Source organism: Megascapheus bottae, chromosome 25 (genome assembly GCF_031878675.1).
Source record: "Megascapheus bottae isolate mThoBot1 chromosome 25, mThoBot2.hap1, whole genome shotgun sequence".
Taxonomy (NCBI): Eukaryota; Metazoa; Chordata; class Mammalia; order Rodentia; family Geomyidae; genus Megascapheus; species Megascapheus bottae.
Window position 1 is genome coordinate 9,457,172 of NC_143533.1, and position 8,885 is coordinate 9,466,056.

Consider the following 8,885-nt stretch of genomic DNA (forward strand, 5'->3'; position numbering starts at 1 on the left):
TAGGGCTTCATGCATGGTAAGCAAGCACTCTATCACTAAGCTACATTCTCAGCTCCTGAATAACACCTTAGTAATAAGAATAAAACTGTATTTAAAAAAACAAAAACAAAGGCCGGGAATTTGGCCTAGTGGTTAAAGTGCTTGCCTAGCATGCACGAAGACCAGGGTTCGATTCCTTGGTACCACATATATAGAAAAAGCCGGAAGTGGTGCTGAGGCTCAAGTGGTAGAGCTCTAGCCTTGAGAAAGTCCAAGGACAGTGCTCAGGCCCTGAGCTCAAGCCCAGGACTGGCAAAAAAAAAAAAAAAAAAAAAAAAAAAACCTACAACCTGACAGGTGCTGGTAGCTAACCCTGTAACTACTCAGGAAGTTGAGATCTGAGAATCATGATTCAAAGCCAGCCTGAGAAGGAAAATCTGGGATTTTTTTGGGGGGGGGGGGGGGTCATAGGGCTTGAACTCAGCCTGGGTGCTGTCCCTGAGCTCTTCAGCTCAAGGCTACCACTCTATTCTAGGGGCCTGGGCATTGTCCCTGAGCTCTTCAGCTCAAGGCTACTGCCCTACCCTTGTGCCAAGCCCCATTTCCCATTTTCTAGAAGAGTCTCAGGTTCTTTTGTGCTGGGGGCTGGCTGTGCACCTTGATTCTCAGATCTCAGCCTCTTGAGTAGCTAGGATTCCAGGCATGAGCTACTGTACCCAGCATGTGAGACTTTTTTATGTTGTTGATTGTGGGGCTGGAACTCAGGGCCTGGGCCACTGTCCCTGAGCCTCTTTGTGTTCAAAGCTACAGCTCTACCACTTGAGCCACTTCCAGATTTTGAGTGGTCAATTAGAGATAAGAGTCTCACAAGGACATTTCTGCCTGGGCTGACTTCGATCAGCCTGTGAAACTCAACTTCAATTAGTCACCAGAAAACTGGAAGTAGAGCTATGATTCAGAGCACCAGCCTTGAGCAAAAGAGCCCAGGGACAGCTCCGAGGCCCTGAGTTCAAGCCCCATGACCAACTTAAAAAAAAAAAAAAAAACACGTAATCTGGCACATATTTTTGAGGTACTTTCTAAATTAGCAGCTACCAAAATGTGTCGCCTGTGTGCACATCACATGTGTCTCCTTAAGGAGAAGCCCCAATAAACAGGTGTGGTAATAAGTGCATGAAAAGTTGGTGTTTCTGACTAGATAACTGTACAAGAACCACAAATGTAAAGCCAACCATCAAGAAAGGACTGATGCTAAAGGAGTAGAGATATTGCTGCAAGCCAAGTAATTCTGAAAATGAAATAATAAAAATCCAAGAAGGAAGTTGGCTAGACATTAATTAATGACCAGAGCACAGTTTAAAAACAAAGAGGGGAGGACAGTTTCAAAGCTTGCCTGGCACCAGACAGCTCTCACATGCAAGGGAAAGCAGGAGAAATTCTCACAGACAAGAGACTTCTAGCTTTGCCCCTGAATGATGGGGTACATATGACCTAATAGGTATTTGCCATCTCTTCTTTCTGGGACTCTGATCCAAGAACAAACAGCGAGAGAACCATGGAAAAATCAGCCCTACTGGATCTGGAGTTCTGCCTTGACAAGATATAAAGCTCATTCATAGATCTGACTGTGTTCATGCGACTGTAGTTCAACTCCTGCTGCTAGAGCAAGGGGAGGGGGGGAAGAAGACAGAAAGAGGTGAAAGGGAGGGAGGTGGAGGATCTGGACTATAATAGCTACAATAATTAAAGAGTGTTTTCAAGCTGCTAGAGAAGTCTTCAGAGCCAAACTGAAGCAAACTGTTGAGAATGCTAGAAAAGAATGATGATTTGTGGACAGTTAGAAAAAAAAACTTTGATAGCTTTATATGAATAAAATCATGAAGTTTCTTTTCTTTCTCAAAAGTGGATACTAGGGCTGGGAGTGTAGCCTAATGGTAGAGTGCCTGGGTTCGATTCCTCTGTACCACACACTCAGAAAAAGCTGGAATTAGTGCTGTGGCTCAAGTGGCAGGGTGCTAGCCTTGAACAAAATGTGCCCAAGAATAGTGCCCAGGCCCTGAGTTCAAGCCCCAGGACTGGCAAAAAAAAAAAAAAAAAAAGGTGAATACTAAAGTATTAACTGTTACTAATTACTATTACCACCTGAAGTCACATTACAAACTAGACCTAAGCAGATCTTTACAAATGTCCTTGTTTAGCAGTGTCCAAGAGTCCTAGGCTCAGTCAGTTTGTCTCTCCCTCAAATCTCTGCTAAATCTCAAAACTTCAAAACAACTAATGTAACTTTCTCTTCAACTAGTCTTCCCCAGAATTCCCTTAGTCCATTATGTGGGGGGAGGAAAAGAGGGAAAGGGAAGGGAAGGGGGGAGGAGGGAGAAAAAGGGAGAGAGAAAGGGGAGTATGTTTGTTGTTACATTGCCAATAGCCTAATACAGAAAATTAGAGGACACAAGTAAGGTCAGAAAACAAATATCAAGGTACTTGCTCATAAACTTAAGCTTAGGACTAGATGTGGTGGTACATGCCAGCAAAAGTTAGATTGTAATTTTGAGGCCAGCTTAGTACTACATAGTAAGACTTTTTCGAGAGAGGAGAGGGGAGAGGAGAGAGGGGAGAGGGGAGAGGGGAGAGGAGAGAGGAGAGAGGAGAGAGGAGGAGAGGAGGAGAGGGGAGAGAGGAGAGAGAAGAAAGAGAGGAGAGAGGAGAGAGGAGGAGAGGAGAGGAGAGAGGGTGAGAGAGAGCGAGAGAGAGAGCACGCACACGGGAGCTGGGCAAGGTAGTTCACACCTGTAATCCTAGCTACTTAAGAGGCAGAGATCATAACCCTATCTTGGCCAATACACTGGGTATGGTGACATGTGTGCTTGTCATTCAGGATAGCTCAAGCAAAACCTCAAGCCTTTATCCCTCAAAAATAACTAAAAGAAAAAAAAAAAAGAGAGAGAGTTGGGTTGTGGCTCAAGCACCTGCCTAGCAAGCAAGCATGAGAGTTCAAAACCTAGTGTAGATGAAAAAGGAAAAGATGCTGGGCACGGTGGCTCAAGCCTGTAATCCTAGCTACTTAGGAGGGTGAGGTCTGAGAATCAAGGTCCACGTCCACAGCCAGCCCCCGGCACAAAAGAACCTGAGACTCTTCTAGAAAATGGGAAATGGGGCTTGGTACAAGGGTAAAGCAGTAGCCTTGAGTTGAAGAGCTCAGGGACAGCGCCCAGGCCGAGTTCAAGACCCATGACCCATAAAGAAAAGGAAAAAGAAAAAAGAAAAAACCTTCAACTACCTACTAACATGGTATGAACATGGGAAAGAAATATACTCAAATATAAATATATATATATATATTCTTAACAGAAAATGATAATCTAAAGAAAAGAAGAAAAGTCTGTGAATTTTCAGCAAGCCTTAAATTAGAAAGCATTCTTCCAAGTTATAGAACCCTTGTTTGTTTTGGTACCAGTCCTGGGGCTTGAATTTCAGGACCTGGGTACTGTCCTTGAGCTTTTTTGCTCAGGCTAGTGCTCTACCACTTGAGCCACAGCTCTGCTTTGGCTTTTTTAGCTTTTTCATTGCTTAACTGCAGACAGGAGTGTCATCTACTTTCTTGCCTCAACTGGCTTCTAGTTGTGATCCTCAGATCTCAGCCTCCTGAGTAGCTAGGACTTTAGGCATGAGAGAGGGTGCCTGACCTAAATATTTATCTTAAAAAAAAAAAGCCACACACACAGAGAGAGAGAGAGAGAGAGAGAGAGAGAGAGAGAGAGAGAGAGAGAGAGAGAGAGAGAGAGAGAGAGAGAGAGAATATGCCTGAAGTGGTGCTGTGACTCAAGTGATAGAGCTCTAGCCTTGAGAAAGCCCAAGGACAGAGTTCAGGCCCCAGGACTAACCAAAAAAAAAAAATTAGCTAGTGGCTCAAGCCTGGAATCCTAGCCACTCAGAAGATTGAGATCTGAAGATCATGATTTGAAATCCAATGGACTACCTTCTCCCCCACCACCAAAAAAAAAAGTCTGGCTCACGTGGTATAGCATCAGCAAAAGCAGATTAGGATGGCACCCAGCCCAACTTCAAACCCCAGGACAGGCACACATATGTGCATACACATGCACGCATGCATGCACACACACACACACATAGAAAAATATTTCATACAAGTATTTCCTTGACATCATTTGGCCTCTGGTAATGATTTAGTTTTAACACGTGATGCTAGAATGTTGGGGACAAGTTACATAGAAGCTGGGCAAAGCTAAAAACTGATTAATATAACAAGTGAAAGATGCAGACTTCATGTAGAGAATTACATTCATAAAATAAAAACACATGCAAATTTCTTCAGTAAGGCATGTCAGGTAGACTAACACAAAACATCATCCTTTGCATAAAACCAGCTTGGGTATCCAACCAGTGGACTGAAGCTGTTTCACCACACTGAACGCAAAGAATTTTCTGCTTCCTATTCCTTTCTAATAAACAAGATCTAGAAACACTGAATTACCACTATTTCTTTCCCATTCATAGGGCAGAAAGCCAGAACTCCCAGAAATACAAAAGGGCTATGTAAGACCATGTCTAGAGAGGGCATAATACTTAGTAATCTAAAACAGAGACTCTCTTTCCTTTATTCCATTATCATTTCACCAACGTATCAACAATAGTATTAAAAAAAATGTGAAACAAAGTGCCATTTCACACATATGAACTGAACCTAAACCACAGAGGACCAAGTATTTTCTTGTCACTGTGGCATATGATTCTTCAACCACCTGCTCAATAATCCCTCTTCAGCTGCACAGCTGCTGCCTATTCCACATGCCTTGCTAGGCAGGTGCTCTGGTGAATTACCTGTTCTCTAGTAAAGAGCCCTTCACTGACACTAAGTGGACCCACAACCTACCAATCAGCATCACCCATCTTCATTTTTGCCTGTCACAACCAACTTTTACAAGAGAGGTAATGTAAAGGCATATTTAATACACTCGTTTTGCATTCTGTGCAATTTTTTTGACATTCTTTGTTTTTAAAATGGAACTGATTTCTAAAAAATCAAACAGAAGTGAAAATTAAGCTGCCGCAAAGAAAATTTACCACACAACAGAAGGCTGCCTGCTTGGCAATACTTCCTTCCATGATAATTTTCCACAATGGGAATAACGATTATTTAGCTGCCTTTTGATCAGGTCAGAGAGGCAGAAGTATTAAAGTATCTGGCAGAGAAGAACTAGGGGAAGGGAGACTGAGTGGAAACTCATCTAGAGAACCACTATTTCTGTTCCTAGTCTCAGGCAGTAGTGTTGGGAGTCATATAATAAGGAGTGGCACTTCTCCATGACAGAGCAATCAGTAAACCCCTCAACAAATTATCCTGTTCCAGTCATTTAGTTGCTATATGCTAATTGCAACATAATTACAACCAGGAGCCAAAATTATGCTTCTACTATATCCTCACACAAAATAAGTAGTAATCTGTCCACCTATCTAGACTTATGGCAAGGAATTATTTTACTGAGAAACTGGGGGGTGGGGGGGATGTAAATGATCTCTGAGAGATAAAGTCATGATCAGAAGACTCATAAGATTCCTAGTTGAAGAGGCCCATCTTTGAAACTACTATATCTAATCAGGGCAAATTTAATCTGAGGCATGTGTCTTTACAGTCACCTGACAATACTCAGATACAAATGCCAACAACCCAAGAACAAAAGGCTTTAGATTTAGTTTAACTAAGGCTTCACTCAGGGACCTAGCACAGATAATCCAAAGACAGCACCCCCAGTAAGCCTAAAGACAGTTCCACTGTGGGGAGGGGGGGGATATAATCTGTTCTCTCCTATCAAAAGCTTAACACCTATGTGACAAACCATTATTTTAAGAAACTCAGTGAAATAGATGAATGAAGGAAGCACATGTCACTCATTGCCACTGAAAGACCTTTACCAAAACCAAAGGTTAAAGTTCCTACTCAACAATACCCTAGGGAAAATGGTTGGATGGCTACTGTGTGTATGGTATATTATATACAAGTCTCCTCTTACAATGCATTTTATTTCTAATCTTTTTAGAGAAAACTTTTCTTTAATGTCCTACATAATTTTTTAAAAAACAAAAACAGTACCTAAATATTATTTGGGCACTCTCTGAAGCATATAAAAGATAGGATTTCTTCCTTCTCTCATTAAGAACCCCCAAGACTTCAATGATTTTTTAATGTTTATCCCTTTGGCAAATTTCTTCCTAACACAATGAGCAAGTCGTCTCCTTTCATCAGAGTGAAATTATAAAAGGAAAGTTGGTTTGTTTCCACAGCTTGTCTGGTTAAGCAAATTGGGTGGCTTTTTCTCTGGTGCAATTATTATTGACCAAGAAGTCCCCATTAAAAAAAAAAAAGGCACTTGGTCCTTGACTCCCTATCTGAGCTCTGCACAGAGTTTAAGCGGTATTTTTAAGCCAATTAGAAAAATCATGACATACATGTTCTATTTCTATTTTTATTTTAATTTTAATATGATGATTTAAGTGTAGAACCCGCCATTTGCAGTCTTCTTTAGAGATCTGACACAAAACATCAGGGTTGATTGTCCCAGACACTAATCCTCCACAACTTAGTACAGGCTAACCAAAGAGGCAGGCACAACATGGCTGGCACCCCCTATTCTTCTGAAAAAAAAAAAAAATGTGTGCCAATGAGCTCTGCATTGTTCCTCACTCAAAAAAGAAGAGCCTTTCTTTCTGGCCTCCTCCAATGGCAAGCCCCACCAGTGTGGAAAAGGAAGAAAATGACACTGAGGAGCCTGGGAGATGGAGCATATCCAAAGCTCTCAGACAAGACTTGAACCTATGACCTTCACTGTGTACACAATAGGCGGGTGAGAGAGACCGGGTTTATCTCTACAGCAGCAGTTCTCAGCCCTGGGGTAGCACTCCTGATAAAATGACACGACTATTGTGTGTGACAGCAGAACAGTCATCTCCACACAACAGCCTAAACCAGCACTCCCTCCCTCCCCCCCCCCCCAGACAAAGCAGCAGGGGTGAAATTAACTCAAGGCTGTAGAGCAAAGCCTAATACAGCACAGAGAGGCCTATTGGGGCTTTAGGGACTCTCCTCTACCCCGGGGGGGGGGGGGGGGGGGCTCTGGACACATGGCTGGAAACCAGACAGGCTTTCTCCCCAGTCTTTCCCACTCTCATTTAGGTTAAGAAGCTTTCCTTAAGAGAATTTAATCATCTGTGATTTGTTCAGAAATATTCCCCCTGAAGGGCTCTGATCTCTCCACCCTGTGTGAGCCTAATTCTTAGAAGCCGAAATGACTGTTTGCTGCTGCCTGTTTCACAAACACACATTAATTGGTCAGATGTGTCTCCTCCTCCTCAACCCCAGAGGGAGGAAGGAGAATCTGAGCAAAGCACAAGAGATGATCCAACCGTAATTACACATAAAGGGAAAAAGAGGGCAGCGTGGGGTTTCCAAACAGGACAGGGTCACAGACGCTTCCCGGGGAGAGGGTGAGTGGAGAGGGGTGGTGGTGGTGGAGGGGGGGGGTGTTGCAAGGAGAACAGTTAAAAAAAGTCAGACCCCAGGACATCCCTCCATCTTGAAGACAAGGACAGTAGTAAACGTGACCCGGAGGCTGGAAGGGGCACACACCCACCACCCACCTACGGTACGCTCCCAGCCACCTGGCTCACCCCGCTCCCTCCGCCCTCCCCCCACCCCGGGCCGCGCACACGGTCCCGCTTCCCACCCTTCGCTCCGAATCCCCCCCCACACACACACCCCAACCCTGACTGGTCCCTGGTCGCCCAGGGCCCCTCGACCTATCCAGACTCGCCTCAGAAACTCTCTGGGCCTGGGCCCCCCCCAAACACAAACACAATCAACCTTGCCAGACCCCCCACCCCCCCAGTTCTCCCCCCCCCGCCCCGCTCTACCCCGTGCCTTCGACCCGCCCCGGCCACGCTTTGAACTTCACCCGGCTCCCCTCGACGCCCCCTCCCCCACCCACCCAACGACCCCCTCCCCCCCATACACACCTTCCCCTCGCTCCGCCCCGGCCCCCCCAACCCCCACTTCCTCCGTCAGGCGCCGCTACCCCGGCCCCCCCCCCCGTTCCCCTCTCCTCCCTCCCCACACACACACACACACCCCGGCTTCCTCGGCGCCGCCGCCCCCCTCCCTCCCGCAGCTCCGGCTCCACACAAAGCTTCGCACTCACCGCGCGGCCGGTCCCGGGAGCCGCCACCTCCGCCCGCCCGGGGGCCCCGGGCCGTAGAAGCCGCCGCTGTTAGGGGTCCCAGGCCGCCATCCGTTCCTGCGGCCCCTCCCCCCCCCACCCCACCCCAGCTCCGGCTCTCCGCCCCCCTCCCCGCGCCGCTCCGCCCCGCCCGGCCGGTGCCGCCTTGTCCGGGGCCGCGGGTCCCTCAGCCGCCGCCGCCGCCGCCGCCGCCGCCGCCACCGCCGCGATCCGGGACAACCAGGGCTACCTGGAAGACCCGGATGCTGGATTGCAGGGATCTCGGATCTGGATCCAGGGCTGGTGTGGAGCGTGGAGCGGGTGAGCGCAGGGAAAACCCGGAGCCCGGACGGGAGAGTCCAATCTACACACGGCTCGAGTGGCGGCGCGGTTACCCGGAGTCCTTAGAATCGTCGCTTGGGGAATGCAGGAAAACCCGGTGAGCCGGTTGGAAAAGAGATAAAAATGAGAAACGTGGGTTGGACAGTTCGAATCTAACGCTCTCTCCTCGCGGACAGAACCTTCGCTGCACCAGACTTCTCGCACAGAGGTCTCTAGAGAAGTATGGCCCTTAAATAAAGAAGATTCACTAGTTCTATACGTGTCCTTCAACCGTGGGGAGAGAAAAGGCCCACCGGAGATCTGAACGTGAACCTTCACCGAGAACCGAGCACCGAG

The 8,885-nt window shown here is 46.7% G+C and overlaps 1 protein-coding gene across 2 annotated transcripts in view; it reads right to left on the minus strand.

The window, feature by feature from the left end:
- The window catches only part of Znf609 (zinc finger protein 609), a 117,258-nt gene extending 108,781 nt beyond the window's left edge, over positions 1–8,477 (minus strand). The window contains exon 1 of one of the 2 annotated variants that reach the window (XM_090358197.1): positions 8,458–8,477. The gene's annotated coding sequence lies outside the window, so the exon portion shown is untranslated. Of the gene's footprint in view, positions 1–8,189; positions 8,304–8,457 lie in introns of those variants that run through there. The other variant, XM_090358196.1, reaches the window with a different exon arrangement.
- Between the last annotated feature and the right edge of the window lie 408 nt (positions 8,478–8,885).